Source organism: Hippopotamus amphibius, chromosome 10, assembly GCF_030028045.1.
Source record: "Hippopotamus amphibius kiboko isolate mHipAmp2 chromosome 10, mHipAmp2.hap2, whole genome shotgun sequence".
Classification (NCBI taxonomy): domain Eukaryota; kingdom Metazoa; phylum Chordata; class Mammalia; order Artiodactyla; family Hippopotamidae; genus Hippopotamus; species Hippopotamus amphibius.
The window spans coordinates 93,386,874-93,400,827 of record NC_080195.1 but is presented as its reverse complement, the minus strand read 5'-3'; positions in this window follow the sequence as shown (position 1 = coordinate 93,400,827).

The window sequence follows — 13,954 nt, the reverse complement described above, 5'->3', positions numbered from 1 at the left end:
GTCCCTTGTTATCTTTGGTTTCATTTTTTGCTATTTCAGTTACCTGCAGTCAACTGTGGTCTGAAAATATTAAATGCAAAATTCTAGAAATAAACAATTCCTAAGTTTTGTGTGTTGTTCTGAATAGCATGAGGAACTCTCATGTGGTCCCTTCCATCCCACCTAGGAAGTGAATCATCACTTTCTCCAGTGTATCCAGTTAGTCACTTAGTAGCTGTCTTGGTTATCAGTTTGACTGCAGTTCTTGTGTTCAAGAAACTCAGTTTGCTTAATAATGGCCCCAAAGCACAATAGTAGTGATGCTTGCAACTCAGCTATGACCAAGAGAAGCTTTAAAATGCTTCCTTTAAATGAAAAGGTTAAAGTTCTAGACTTAAAGAGGAAAGAAAAAAAATCATATGCTGAGATCCCTAAAATCTATGGTAAGAACTAATCTTCTATCCATGAAATTATAAGGAAGGAAAAAGAAATCAATCCTAGATTTGCTATTGCACCTCAGACTGCAAAAGGTATGGCCACAGTGTGTTGTAAGTGCTTAGTTAAGATGGAAAAGATATTAAATTTGTACAATAATATATTTTGAGAGAAAGAGACCTCATTCACATAACCCTTATTACAATATGTTGTTATAAATGTTCTATTTTATTATTAATTATTGTTCATCACTGTGCCTAATTTATAAATTATAGTTTATTATAGATATGTATGTACAGGAAAAAACAATACATATAGGGTTCTGTACTACCTGTGGTTTCAGGCACCTACTGGGGTTCTTGGACTGCAGTCCCCACAGATGAGTGGGAACTACTGTATATAACCCTATACCTGTAGCCTTGCTTTTAATATTCTTTGCTGTTTACAATGTCAGTAAATTAATTAACATAATCTGTGTTTTTTATAGCCAAAATAACCCTCCAACCTTTCCTAAATAACAGTTCAGCATACCTTATACCATATCCGTGGTTTACATAAAGCTATGGTATATTAATTAATTAATCTCATACTTAATAATTTCTTAATTAATTTTTCTTCTAATAAATATACTATTTTTAATTTACATTTCTTATTTATTATTGTAAAATTAAAGTTTAATGGGACTTCCCTGGTGGTCCAGTGATTAAGACTTTGCCTTCCAATATAGGAGGTGAGGGTTCGATCCCTGGTCAGGGAGCTAAGGTCCTACATGCCTCGTGGCCAAAAAAACCCAAAACATAAACAGAAGCAATATTGTAACAAAGTAAACACGGACTTTAAAAATGGTCCACATCAAAAAAAGTTTTTTTAAGTTTAACTTTCTTTACAGCATCTCTAGAAATTTTCTTTTCAAGTATATGAAAATCCTAGGAAGGTACTACTTTTACTTTGTCTCTGGGATAATAAAGGGATACATGCCCACATTTAATTGTTTCCTCAGTTTTCCTTTTGAACTATTTATGTAAATTGGGACATTCACTCATGTAATAACAAAAATTATACAAATACATATACACAAACAGAACTAATTTATACAGCATTTATTTTTACAGCATATTCTCCATGGTTTTCTCTTTGGAATTTAATCATTCAACATCATCTACTGAGATATTAATACAGTAAGCAGTTTGGGAGATGAAGTTATCCCAGGAGCATATACCATGTAAAATAATCTGGAATTTGGATAAAAGTTAAGAGGATTATGAAAGGAAGAGAGAGAACAGTATAAACCAAGGTACAGAGGGTATTTTCAGAAAATAAAGTAATTCAATTTAAAACAAACATGAAACAGAACGAAACGGGAGAGGTAAATAAGATTAAGAGTCAGTTGGCATTAGCAAGGAAAGCATAAAGGACTGAACACAATTTTCCTTTCCTTTCCTCTTCTGTCCACACTAAATGGTGCCAGTGGTGTTAAAAGCATAAATCCATAAGGTCATCAATACTGGAAAGAGAAGAGGAATCAAATATGTTTGCAAACTGGAAAAACAAAAGGATGTTTCAACTGACTGGAGTAGAAAAAGCCAAAAGCTAAGTCCCACCATGGGAAGCAGGAATAAGCCAACAACAGAAACCTGAATTTTGCAACATAGCCTTTTGAATATAGAAGTGCTGACTGGAATTAAATACAAATTGCATAAAAGAAGTATTTCAATGATGATATTCTTCTTCTAATGTTCAGCCAGAAAACAGCTCTAGTGAAGACCAAATTTAGTCTCTGGAAAGACTGACCAAAGGGAGTCTGGACTCTGGAATATTAGAAACTACTGAGGGCTTGGGTATTTAACTTTAAAGGGACTGAGAGATGCCTGGTCCTTTCCCCCTACTTGGGTAATAAGATATCTAAAAATCATAGAAGGATTTGTAAGTAACATAGTAGTATAAGGGATTGTAAAGATTATTATTATGATAACATTTATGAATGATACAAAACAATATTTACCTCCACAAATCCACAAAGAAATTAAGGTGTGTCAATGGGAAAAAATTAGGCATGTTAAGAATTGAGGACTTTGGTGAAGATGTCTTTTTTCACCAAAACTCAGTTCTTGAAACGCTTTTCATTCCTGTGTAGTCTGGTAAATAGTGACTTCCCCATGATTTAAAAATGTAAATTTTCATCCAACTGATGGCCTTCTCTGTAAAGGTCCAAAAACACATAAAATCTTTTTTTTTAAGATTTACGATTTTAACCATATTTAAGTATATAGTTCAATAATGTTAAGTACATTCATATTGCTGTGCAACCATCCACCTTCTGAACTTTTTCTTCTTCCCAAACTGAAACTCTGTACCCTTTAAAGAAAAAACTCCCCATTCTCCTTTCTTCCCAGTGTCAGACAACCATCATCCTATTTTGTCTCTATAAATTTGACTACTTTAGGTACTTCATATAAGTAGAATCATGTAATATTTGTCATTTTGTGACACGTTTATTTCACTTAGTATAATTTCCTCAAGTTTCATATATGGTGTAGCATGTGTCAGCATTTCCTTTCTTTTTTTTTTTTGAATTTGTTTCTGATTTTTGTTTGTTTTTGTTTGTTTTACCACCATATTTATACTTGTGTGTAATTTGCTTTTATTTATTTTCTTTGGCTGAGTTGGATCTTCATTGATGTGTGCTGGCTTTCTCTAGTTTCGGTAAGTGGGGGCTACCTTTCTTTGCGGTGCGCAGGCTTCTCATTGCGGTGGCTTCTTGTTGTGAAGCACAGGCTCTAGTTTCGCGGGCTTCAGTAGTTGTGGCATGGGGGCTCAATAGTTGTGGCTCACAGGCTCTAGAGTGCAGGCTCAGTAGTTGTGGTGCATGGGCTTAGTTCCTCCGCAGCATGTGGGATCTTCCCGGACCAGGGATCGAGCCCTTATCTCTTGCATTGGCAGGCAGATTCTTAACTACTGCACTACCAGGGAAGTCCCAGAATTTCCTTTCTTTCCAAGGCTGATTAATATTACAATATATATATATACACACATATACCACATTTTTTGTCCATTCAACCACTGATCGACATAGGTTACTTCGGCTTTTTGACTAGTGTGAATAATAATGCTGTTATGGACATGGGTGTACAGATACCTGTTCAGCTTCCTGCATTCAGTTATATTGGTTCTATTCCCAGAAGTGGAATTCTTAGATGAAATGGTAATTGTGTGGTTACATTTTTGAGGAAATGCTGTACTATTTGCCACAGTGGCTATGTTATTTTATGTTCCGACCAACATTGCAGGAAGATTCCAGTTTCCCCACATTCTCACCAAAACTTGTAGATTTCCTTTTTTTTTTCAATATTCATCCTGAAATTAGTATTTTATTGCAGTTTCAATTTGCATTTCCCTAAATTTAGTGATGTTGAGAATCTTTTCATGTGGTTATTGGCCATTTGTATATCTTCTTTGAAGAAATATCTATTCAAGTCCTTTATTTTTGAATCAGATGATTTTGTTGTTCAGCTGTGGGAGTCCTTTATACATTCTAAATATTAATCTTCTGTCAGATAAAAGACTTGCAATTTTTTTTACCATTTCATGGTTTGACTTTTTAACTTTATAGTATCTTTTGTTGCATATATTTCTAACTCTGACAAAGTCAATTTAATTTTTCTTTTGTTGACTATGCTTTTGTTGTCATTTTCAATTAATCATTGCCAAATCCAACTTAATAAGTCATTTTTTCCTATGTTTTCTTCTAAGTGTTTTGTAATTTTAACTCTCACATTTGTTTTTTTTTTATTTTAAGAATTTTATTGAGATACAGTTAACAGACAATAAACAGCATATGTTTAGAGTGTACAATTTGGTATCCCAATCTCCCAATTCATTCCCCCCCAATCCTCCCTGCTTTCCCCACTTGGTGTCCATATGTTTATTCTCTACATCGGTGTCTCTATTTCTGCCTTGCATTTCCTCTTTCATAGTTGTTAGCATTTGTCTTAGGTATTGAGGTGCTCCTATAATGGGTGCATATATATTTATAATTGTTATCTCCTCTTCTTGGATTGATCCAATGATCATTATGTAGTGTCCTGTCTTGTCTCTTGCAACATTTTTTATTTTAAAGTCTATTTTATCTGATATGACTATCGCTACTCCAGCTTTCTTTTGATTTTCATTTGCATGGAATAACTTTTTCCATCCCCTCACTTTCCATCTGCATGTGTCCCTAGGTCTGAAGTGGGTCTCTCATAGACAGCATATATATGGGTCTTGTTTTTGTATCCATTCAGCTAGTCTGTGTCTTCTGGTTGGTGCATTTAGTCCATTTACATTCAAGGTAATTATCGAGATGTATGTTCCTATTACCATTTTCTTAATTGTTTTGTTGTTTTTGTAGGTCCTTTCCTTCTCTTGTGGATCCCACTTAGAGAAGTTCCTTTAGCATCTGTTATAGGGCTGGGGTGTGGTGGTGCTGAATTCTCTTAACTTTGGCTTGTCTGTAAAGCTTTTGATTTCTCCGTTGAGTCTGAATGAGATCCTTGCTGGGTAGAGTATTCTTGGTTGGAGGTTCTTCCCTTTCATCACTTGAAATATATTGTGCCACTCCCTTCTAGCTTGCAGAGTTTCTGCTGAGAGATCAGCTGTTAACCTTATGGGAGTTCGCTTGTATGTTATTTGTCATTTTTCCCTTGTTGCTTTTAATAACATTTCTCTGTCTTTAATTTTTTGTCAGTTTGACTACTATATGTCTTGGCATGTTTCTCCTTGGGTTTATTCTCCCTGGAACTCTGCGCTTCCTGGACTTGGGTAGCTATTTCCTTTCCCGTGTTAGAGAAGTTTTCAACTATAATCTCTTCCAGTATTTTCTCGGGTCCTTTCTCTCTCTCTTCTCCTTCTGGGACCCCATAATGCGAATGTTGATGCATTTAACATTGTCCCAGAGGTCTCTTAGGCTGTCTTCAGTTCTTTTCATTCTTTTTCCTGTATTCTTTTCCACATCAGTGATTATCATCATTCTATCTTCCAGGTCACTTATTTGCCCTTCTGCCTCAGTTAATGTGCTGCTGGTTCCTTCTAGTGTATTTTTCATTTCAGTTATTGTGTTGCATATCTCTGTTTGTTTGCGCTTTAATTCTTCTATGTCTTTGGTAAACTTTTTGATCTTTGCATCCATTCTTTTTTCAAAGTCCTGGATCATCTTCACCATCATTATTCTGAATTCTTTTTCTGGAAGGGTGCCTATCTCCTCTTCATTTAGTTGTTTTTCTGGGTTTTTATCCTGTCCCTTCATCTGGTACAAAGTCCTCTGCTTTTTCATTTTCTGTATCTTTCTGTGGCTGTGGTTTTCAGTTCCACAAGACAAAATACTGCTGATACTGCTTGATACTGCAGATACTGCTTGATACTGCTGTCTGCCCTCTTGTGTATATTTAAATTTTTAATTTAAGTTAATATTTGTATATAGTATAAGGAATAGATCCAGGTTTATTATTTTGCATATGATTATCCAGTTTTACCAACACCATTTGCTGTAAATACTGCCCTATCCCCATTAAATGGTCTTGGCACCAGTGAAAACCATTTGACCATATATGCAGTGGCTTATTTCTGGGCTCTCTATTCAGTTCCATTGGTTGACATGTCTGTTTTTATGCCAGTACCACGCTGCTTTGATTGCGATTAGCTTTCTAATAAGTTTAAAATCAAGAAGTGTGCTACATTCAGCTTTGTTCTTTTTCAATATTGTTTTGGTTATTTGGGATCTGTTGAGATTTCCATATAATTTTATGAAAAATTTTTCTATTTCTGCAAAAATGTCATCAGATTGATCAGGAATGTTTTGAATCTGTCACTTTGAGTAGTATAGATATCTTACCAATATAAAGTCTTCTAATCTGTGAACACTAGGTATCTTTCCATTGTGTGTATATTCTTTAATTGCTTTCAGCAACATTTTGTAGTTTTCAGTGTACAGGCTTTTGCACCTTGGTTAAGTTTATTCCTATGTACATTATTATTTTTATTTTTTAAGAACTTCTACTGATATACAATTGATATGCATAAACTGCATATATTTAAAGTTCAATTTGATTTTTTTTTCTTATTAGTAATGTATATATGGCAATCCCAATCTCACAATTCATCCCACCTCAACCCTGCTTTCCCCATTTGGTGTCCGTATGTTTGTTCTCTACATCTGTGTCTCTATTTCTGCCTTGCAAACTGGTTGATTTGTACCATTTTTCTATATTCCACATATATGTGTTAATATACAATATTTGTTTTTCTCTTTCTGACTCACTTCACTCTGTATGACAGTCTCTAGGTCCATCCATGTCTTTACAAATGACCAAATTTTGATCCTTTTTACAACTGAGTAGTATTTCCTTGTGTATATATACCACTTCTTCTTTATCAATTCATCTTTGATGGACATTTCAGTTGCTTCCATGACCTGGTTATTGTAAACAGTGCTGCAGTGAACATTGGGGTGCATGTGTCTTTCTGAATTACGGTTTTCTCTGGGTATATGCCCAGTAGTGGGATTGCTGGGTCATATGGTAACACTATTTTTAGTTTTGCAAGGAACCTCCATACTGTTCTTCATAGTGGCTGTGTCAATTTACATTCCCACTAACAGTGCAGGAGCATTCCCTTTTCTCCACATCCTCTCTAACATTTACTGCATGTAGATTGACTGATGATGCCCATTCTAACTGGTGTGAGGTGATACCTCATTGTAGCTTTGATTTGCATTTCTCTAATAATTAGTGATGTTGTGCAGCTTTTCATGTGCCTCTTGGCCACCCATATGTCTTCCTGTAGAAATATCTATTTAGGTCTTCTGTCCATTTTTTGATTGGGTTGTTTGTTTTTTTGATATTGAGCTGCATGAACTGTTTATATATTTTGGAGATTAATCCTTTGTCTGTTGATTCGTTTGCAAATATTTTCTCCCATTCTGAGGGGTGTCTTTTCGTCTTGCTTATAGTTTCCTTTGCTGTGCAGAAGCTTGTAAGTTTCATTAGGCCCCACTTATTTATTTTTGTTTTTATTTCCATTATACTAGGAGGTGGGTCAAAAAAGATCTTGCGTTGATTTATGTCAGAGTGTTCTTTCTACGTTCTCCTCTGGGAGTTTTACAGTGTCTGGCCTTACGTTTAGGTCTTTAATCCATTTTGAGTTTATTTTTGTGTATGGTGTTAGGGAGTGTACTAATTTCATTCTTTTACATGTAGCTGTCCAGTTTTGCCAGCACCACTTATTGAAGCAGCTGTCTTTTCTCCATTGTATATCTTTGCCTTCTTTGTCATAAGTTAGCTGACCAAAATTCATCTTTGGGCTTTCTATGCTGTTCCATTGATCTATATTTCTTTTTTTGTGCCAGTATCATATTGTCTTAATTACTCTAGCTCTGTAGTATCGTCTGAAGTCAGGGAGACTGATTCCTCCTGCTCCATTTTTTTCCCTCAAGATTGCATTGGCTATTCGGGGTCTTTTGTTTCTCCATACAAATTTTAGGATTTTCTGTTCTAGATCTATAAAAAAATGCCATTGGTAATTTGATAGGCATTGCATTGAATCTGTAGATTGCTTTGGGTAGTATACTCATTTTCACGGTGTTGATTCTTCCAATCCAAGAACATGGTATATCTCTCCATCTGTTTGTGTCATCTTTGATTTCTTTCATTAGTGTTTTATAGTTTTCTGCATACAGGTCTTTTGCCTCCTTAGTTAGGTTTATTCCTAGGTACTTTATTCTTTTTGTTGCAATGGTGAATGGGATTGTTTCCTTAATTTCTCTTTCTGATCTTTCATTGTTAGTGTATAGAAATGCAAGAGATTTCTATATGTTAATTTTGTATCCTGCAACTTTACTGAATTCATTGATTAGCTCAAGTAGTTTTCTGGTGGCCTCTTTAGGATTTTCTATGTATAATATCATGTCATCTGCGAACAGTGACAGTTTGACTTCTTTTCCAATTTGGATTCCTTTTATTTCTTTTTCTTCTTGGATTGCTGGGGCAAGGACTTCCAAAACTGTGTTGAATACTAGTGGTGAGAGTGGACATCCTTATCTTATTCCTGATCTTAGAGGGAATGCTTCCAGTTTTTCACCATTGAGAATGATGTTTGCTGTGTGTTTATCATAGATGGTCTTTATTATGTTGAGGTAGGTTCCCTCTGTGGTTACCTTCTGGAGAGTTTTTATCATAAATGGGTGTTGAATTTTTTCAAAAGCTTTTTCTGCATCTGTTGAGATGATCGTGTGTTTTTTATCCTTCAGTTTGTTAATATGGTGTATCACATTGATTGATTTGCATATATTGAAGAATCCTTACATTCCAGGGATAAACCCCACTTAATCATGGTGTATGATCCTTTTAATGTATTGTAGGATTCTATTTGCTAGTATTATGTTGAGGATTTTTGTATCTAAATTCATCAGTGATATTGGTTTATAATTTTTTTTTGTAATATCTTTGGTTTTGGTATCAGGGTGATGGTGGCATCATAGAATGAGTTTGGGAGTATTCCTTACTCTGCAGGTTTTTGGAAGAGTTTGAGAAGAATGGGTGTTAGCTCTTCTCTAAAGGTTTGATAGATTTCACCTGTGAAGCCATCTGGTCCTGGACTATTGTTTGTTGGGAGATTTTTAATCACACTTTCAATTTCATTCCTTGTGATTGGTCTGTTCATATTTTTTATTTCTTCCTGATTCAGCCTTGGAAGATTATATCTTTCTAAAAATCTGTCCATTTCTTCCAGGTTGTCCATTTTACTGGCATGTAGTTGCTTGTAGTAGTTCTTATGGTGCTTTTTATTTCTGCAGTGTCTGTTGTAACTTCTCCTGTTTCATTTCTAATTTTACTGATTTGAGTCTTCTCCCTCTTTTTCTGGATGAGTCTTGCTAAAGATTTATCAATTTTATTTATCTTCTCAAAGAACCAGCTTTTAGTTTTATTGATTTTTGCTATCATTTTCTTTGTTTCTATTTCATTTATTTCTGCTCTAATCTTTATGATTTCTCTCCTTCTACTAACTGTGGGTTTTGTTTGTTCTTCTTTCCCTGTTTTTTTTTAGGTGTAAGGTTAAATTGTTTATTTGGGATTTTTCTTGTCCTTGAGGTAGGATTGTATTGCTATAAGCTTCCCTTTTACAACTGCTTTTGCTCCATCCCATAGGTTTTTAATCATTATCTTTCGCTGTGTTTTGTCTCTAGGTATTTTTTTTTTTTTGATTTCCTCTTTGATTTCTTTAGTGACCTTTTGGTATTTAGTAGCATATTATTAACCTCTATGTTTTTGTGTTTTTTACAGTTTTTTTCCTGTAATTGATTTCTAATCTCATAGCGTTGTAGTCAGAAAAGATACTTGATACAAATTCAATTTTCTTAAATTACTGAGACTTGATTTGTGACCCAAAATGTGATCTGTTGTGGAGAATATTCCATGTGCACTTGAGAAGAATGTGTAATCTGCTGTTTTTGGATGGAATGTCCTATAGATATCTATTAAATCTAGCTGTTTTATTGTGTCATTTAAAGCTTGTGTTTCCTTGTTAATTTTCTGTGTGAATGATCTGTCCATTGGTGTAAGTGGGGTGTTAAAGTCCTCCACTATTACTGTGTTAATGTTGATTTCCTCTTTTATAGTTATTAGCATTTGCCTCATATATTGAGATGCTCCTATATTGGGTGCATATATATTTATACTTATCTCCTCTTCTTGGATTGATCCCTTGATCATTATGTAGTGTCCTGTCTTGTCTCTTGCAACATTTTTTATTTTAAAGTCTATTTGATCTGATATGAGTATTGCCACTCCAGCTTTCTTTTGATTTCCATTTGCATAGAATATCTTTTTCCATCCCCTCACTTTCCATCTGCATGTGTCCCTAGGTCTGAGGTGTGTCTCTCGTAGATAGCATATATATGGGTCTTGTTTTTGTATCCATTCAGCTAGTCTGTGTCTTTTGGTTGGTGCATTTAGTCCATTTACATTCAAGGTAATTATTGATGTGTATGCTCCTGTTACCATTTTCTTAATTGTTTTGTTGTTGTTTTTGTAGGTCCTTTCCTTCTCTTGTGGATCCCACTTAGAGAAGTTCCTTTAGCATCTGTTATAGGGCTGGGGTGTGGTGGTGCTGAATTCTCTTAACTTTGGCTTGTCTGTAAAGCTTTTGATTTCTCCGTCGAGTCTGAATGAGATCCTTGCTGGGTAGAGTATTCTTGGTTGGAGGTTCTTCCCTTTCATCACTTGAAATATATTGTGCCACTCCCTTCTGGCTTGCAGAGTTTCTGCTGAGAGATCAGCTGTTAACCTTATGGGAGTTTGCTTGTATGTTATTTATCATTTTTCCCTTGTTGCTTTTAATAATTTTTCTTTGTCTTTAATTTTTGTCAGTTTGACTACTACATGTCTTGGCATGTTTCTCCTTGGGTTTATCCTGCCTGGGACTCTCTGCACTTCCTGGACTTGGGTGGCTATTTCCTTTCCCATATTAGGGAGGATTTCAACTATAATCTCTTCCAATATTTTCTTGAGTCCTTTCTCTCTCTCTTCTCCTTCTGGGGCCCCTATAATGTGAACTTTGGTGTGTTTAATGTTGTCCCAGAGGTCTCTTAGGCTGTCTTCAGTTCTTTTCATTCTTTTTTCTGTATTCTTTTCCACATAAGTGATTATCACCATTCTGTCTTCCAGCTCACTTATTCGCCCTTCTGCCTCAGTTAATCTGCTATTGGTTCCTTCTAGTGTATTTTTCATTTCAGTTATTTTATTGTTATCTCTGTTTGTTTTTTCTTTAATTCTAAGTCTTTGTTAAACTTTTCTTTCATCTTTTTGATCTTTGCATTTAGTGTTTTTTCAAAGTTCTGGATCATCTTCACTATCATTATTGTGAATTCTTTTTCTGGAATTTTGCTTATCTGCACTTCATTTAGTTGTTTTTCTGGGTTTTATCTTATCCCTTCATCTGGTACAAAGTCTTTTGTCTTTTCATCATCTTTCTTTCTGTGGCTGTGGTTTTTAGTTCCACAGAAGGAAGTACTGCTGATACTGGTTGATATTTTTGTCTACCCTCTTATGGAGGATGCTCTCTAAGAGGCTTGTGTGTGCTTCCTGATGGGACAGACTGGTGGTAGGTAGGGCTGGGTGTTGCTTTGGTGGGTGGAGCTCAGTAAAACTTCAATCCACTTGTGTGCCAATGGGTAGGGCTGCATTTCCACCCTGTTGATTGTTTGGCCTGAGGTAATCCAGCACTGGAGCTTATAGGCTTTTGGCAGGGCTAATGGTGTACTCTGGGAGGGCTCATGCCAATGAGCACTTCCCCGACCCCCTGCCACCAGTATCTCTGTCCCCCAGTGAGCCACAGCTGCCCTCCACCTCTGCAGGAAATCCTCCAACACCAGCAGGTAGGTCTGGTTCTGTCTCCTATGGGGTCACTGCTCCTTCCCCCTGGGTCCTGGTGTGAACACTACTTTTTGTGAGTCCTCCAAGAGTGGAGTCTCTGTTTCTCCCAGTCCTGTGGAGGTCCTGCTGTCAAATCCCGCTGGCCTTCAAAGTCTGATTCTCTGGGGATTCCTCCTCCTGTTGCCAGACCCCCAGGTTGGGAAGCATGACATGGAGCTCAGAACCCTCACTCCAGAGGGTGGACTTCTGTGCTGTAACTGTTCTCCAGTTTGTGAGTGGCCACCCAGCGGTTATGGGATTTGATTTTATCACAATTGTGCCCCTCCTACTGTCTCATTGTAGCCTCTCCTTTGTCTTTGGATGTGGGGTGTCTTTTTTGGTGAGTTCCAGTGTCTTTCTGTCAATGATTATTCAGCAGTTAGTTGTAATTCCAGTGCTCTTGCAAGAGGAAGTGAGCGCACATCCTTTTACTCCACCATCTTGAACTTTCTCCCCTAATTACCTTATTATTTTTAACGCTATTGTAAACAGAAGTGTTGTCTTAATTTTCTTTTCAGATTGTTCATTGGTAGTATATAGAAATAGAACTAATTTTGTGTGCTGATTTTGTATCCCACAACACTACAGAATTCATTTATGTGTTTTAACATTTTATGTGTTTAGTTTTTAGGGTTTTCTATGTAATATGATTGTATCATCTACAGAGATGATTTTGCTTCTCCACTTCTTATTTCGATGCCCCTTATTTGTTTTTCTTGTTTACCTGTTCTTGTACTACTATTTTAAATAGAAGTGGTAAAATCAGGCATCTTTACTTTGTTCCTGATCTTAGAGGAAAAGCTTCCAGTGTTTTGCCATTAAGTATGACGTGTTGTGGGTTTTTCATTAATGGTCTTTATTATGTGATATAGTTTCCTCCAATTACTAGTTTGTTGAGTGTTTTTATAATGAAAGCATGTTGAATTGTGTCAAATTTTTTTCTGCATCAAGCAAAATCATTGTTTTTCTTTCTCTTCATTCTATTAATGTGGTATATTGCTTTAATTGACTTTTGTATGTTAAGCCATCCCTGCAGTTCAGGAATATACCCACTTACTAATGGTGTATAACCCTTTTAATGTGCTGTTGAATTCATTTGCTAGCATTGTGTTGATGATTTTTGCAACAGCAGTATTCACAAAGATATTAGTCTGTAGTTTTCCTATAGTGTCTTTGTCTGACTTTGGTATCAGGGTAATGTTGCCATCACAGAATGAGTTAGGAAGTGTTACTTCCTCTTTAATTTTTGAAGAGTTTGAAAAGATTAGTGTTATATCTAAAATATTTGGTAGAATTTAGCAGCGAAGACTTTTGGACTGGGATTTTCTTTTTCAAAAGGATTTTTGATTGCTGATTCAATCTCATTCATTTGTTTTCTGTTCAGAATTTCTATATATTCATGATTCAGTCAAAATTGGTTGTGTTTCTAGGAACTTATTCATTTCATATACATTATCCAGCTTGTAATTCATAGCACTGTCTCATAATCCTCTTTATTTCTGTAAAATTAGAGGCTTCTATGGTATATCAAATTTAAGAAGACCAAACTAGAATCCTTTTATTTGTCTTCCAAACTAATTTCTTTCTCTGTCTTTCATGACCCAATAATATTGCAAAAATATTTCCAAAAAATCTAATGAATCACTACATCTTTAGATTCTCTAACAAACAATTTCCCAAAGATCTCAGGATCTGTGCGGAGATATCTAGCCCACTAATTCTATATTCCAATTGTAACATGTAGGAGTCTATGACTTGTGAGCTATATCCTCACTAAAACATTTTTATTCCTGTATACCCTTATTAGCCACTAAAAATCATAAAAAATTCTAGGCAAGGGAGGAAGTATCTCCTTTTCAGGAAAAGTTCTGGTATTCAACTTAGCCCTTTTCATTATGTGACTAAATTAGTAAATCTTGCTTTTTATCTTCTCTTTTGTTTACTTATGCTATTTTGTTTTAGTCTTACTAAACTAAGTGAAAGTGTAAAATAAAAATATTCATTCAGTAAATATGTATTTAATGACCGTTGTGTGTTAGGCATTATGTGTTCTGGGTGCTAGTGATGCAACCTGAATGGCACGGATAAGGACTTAC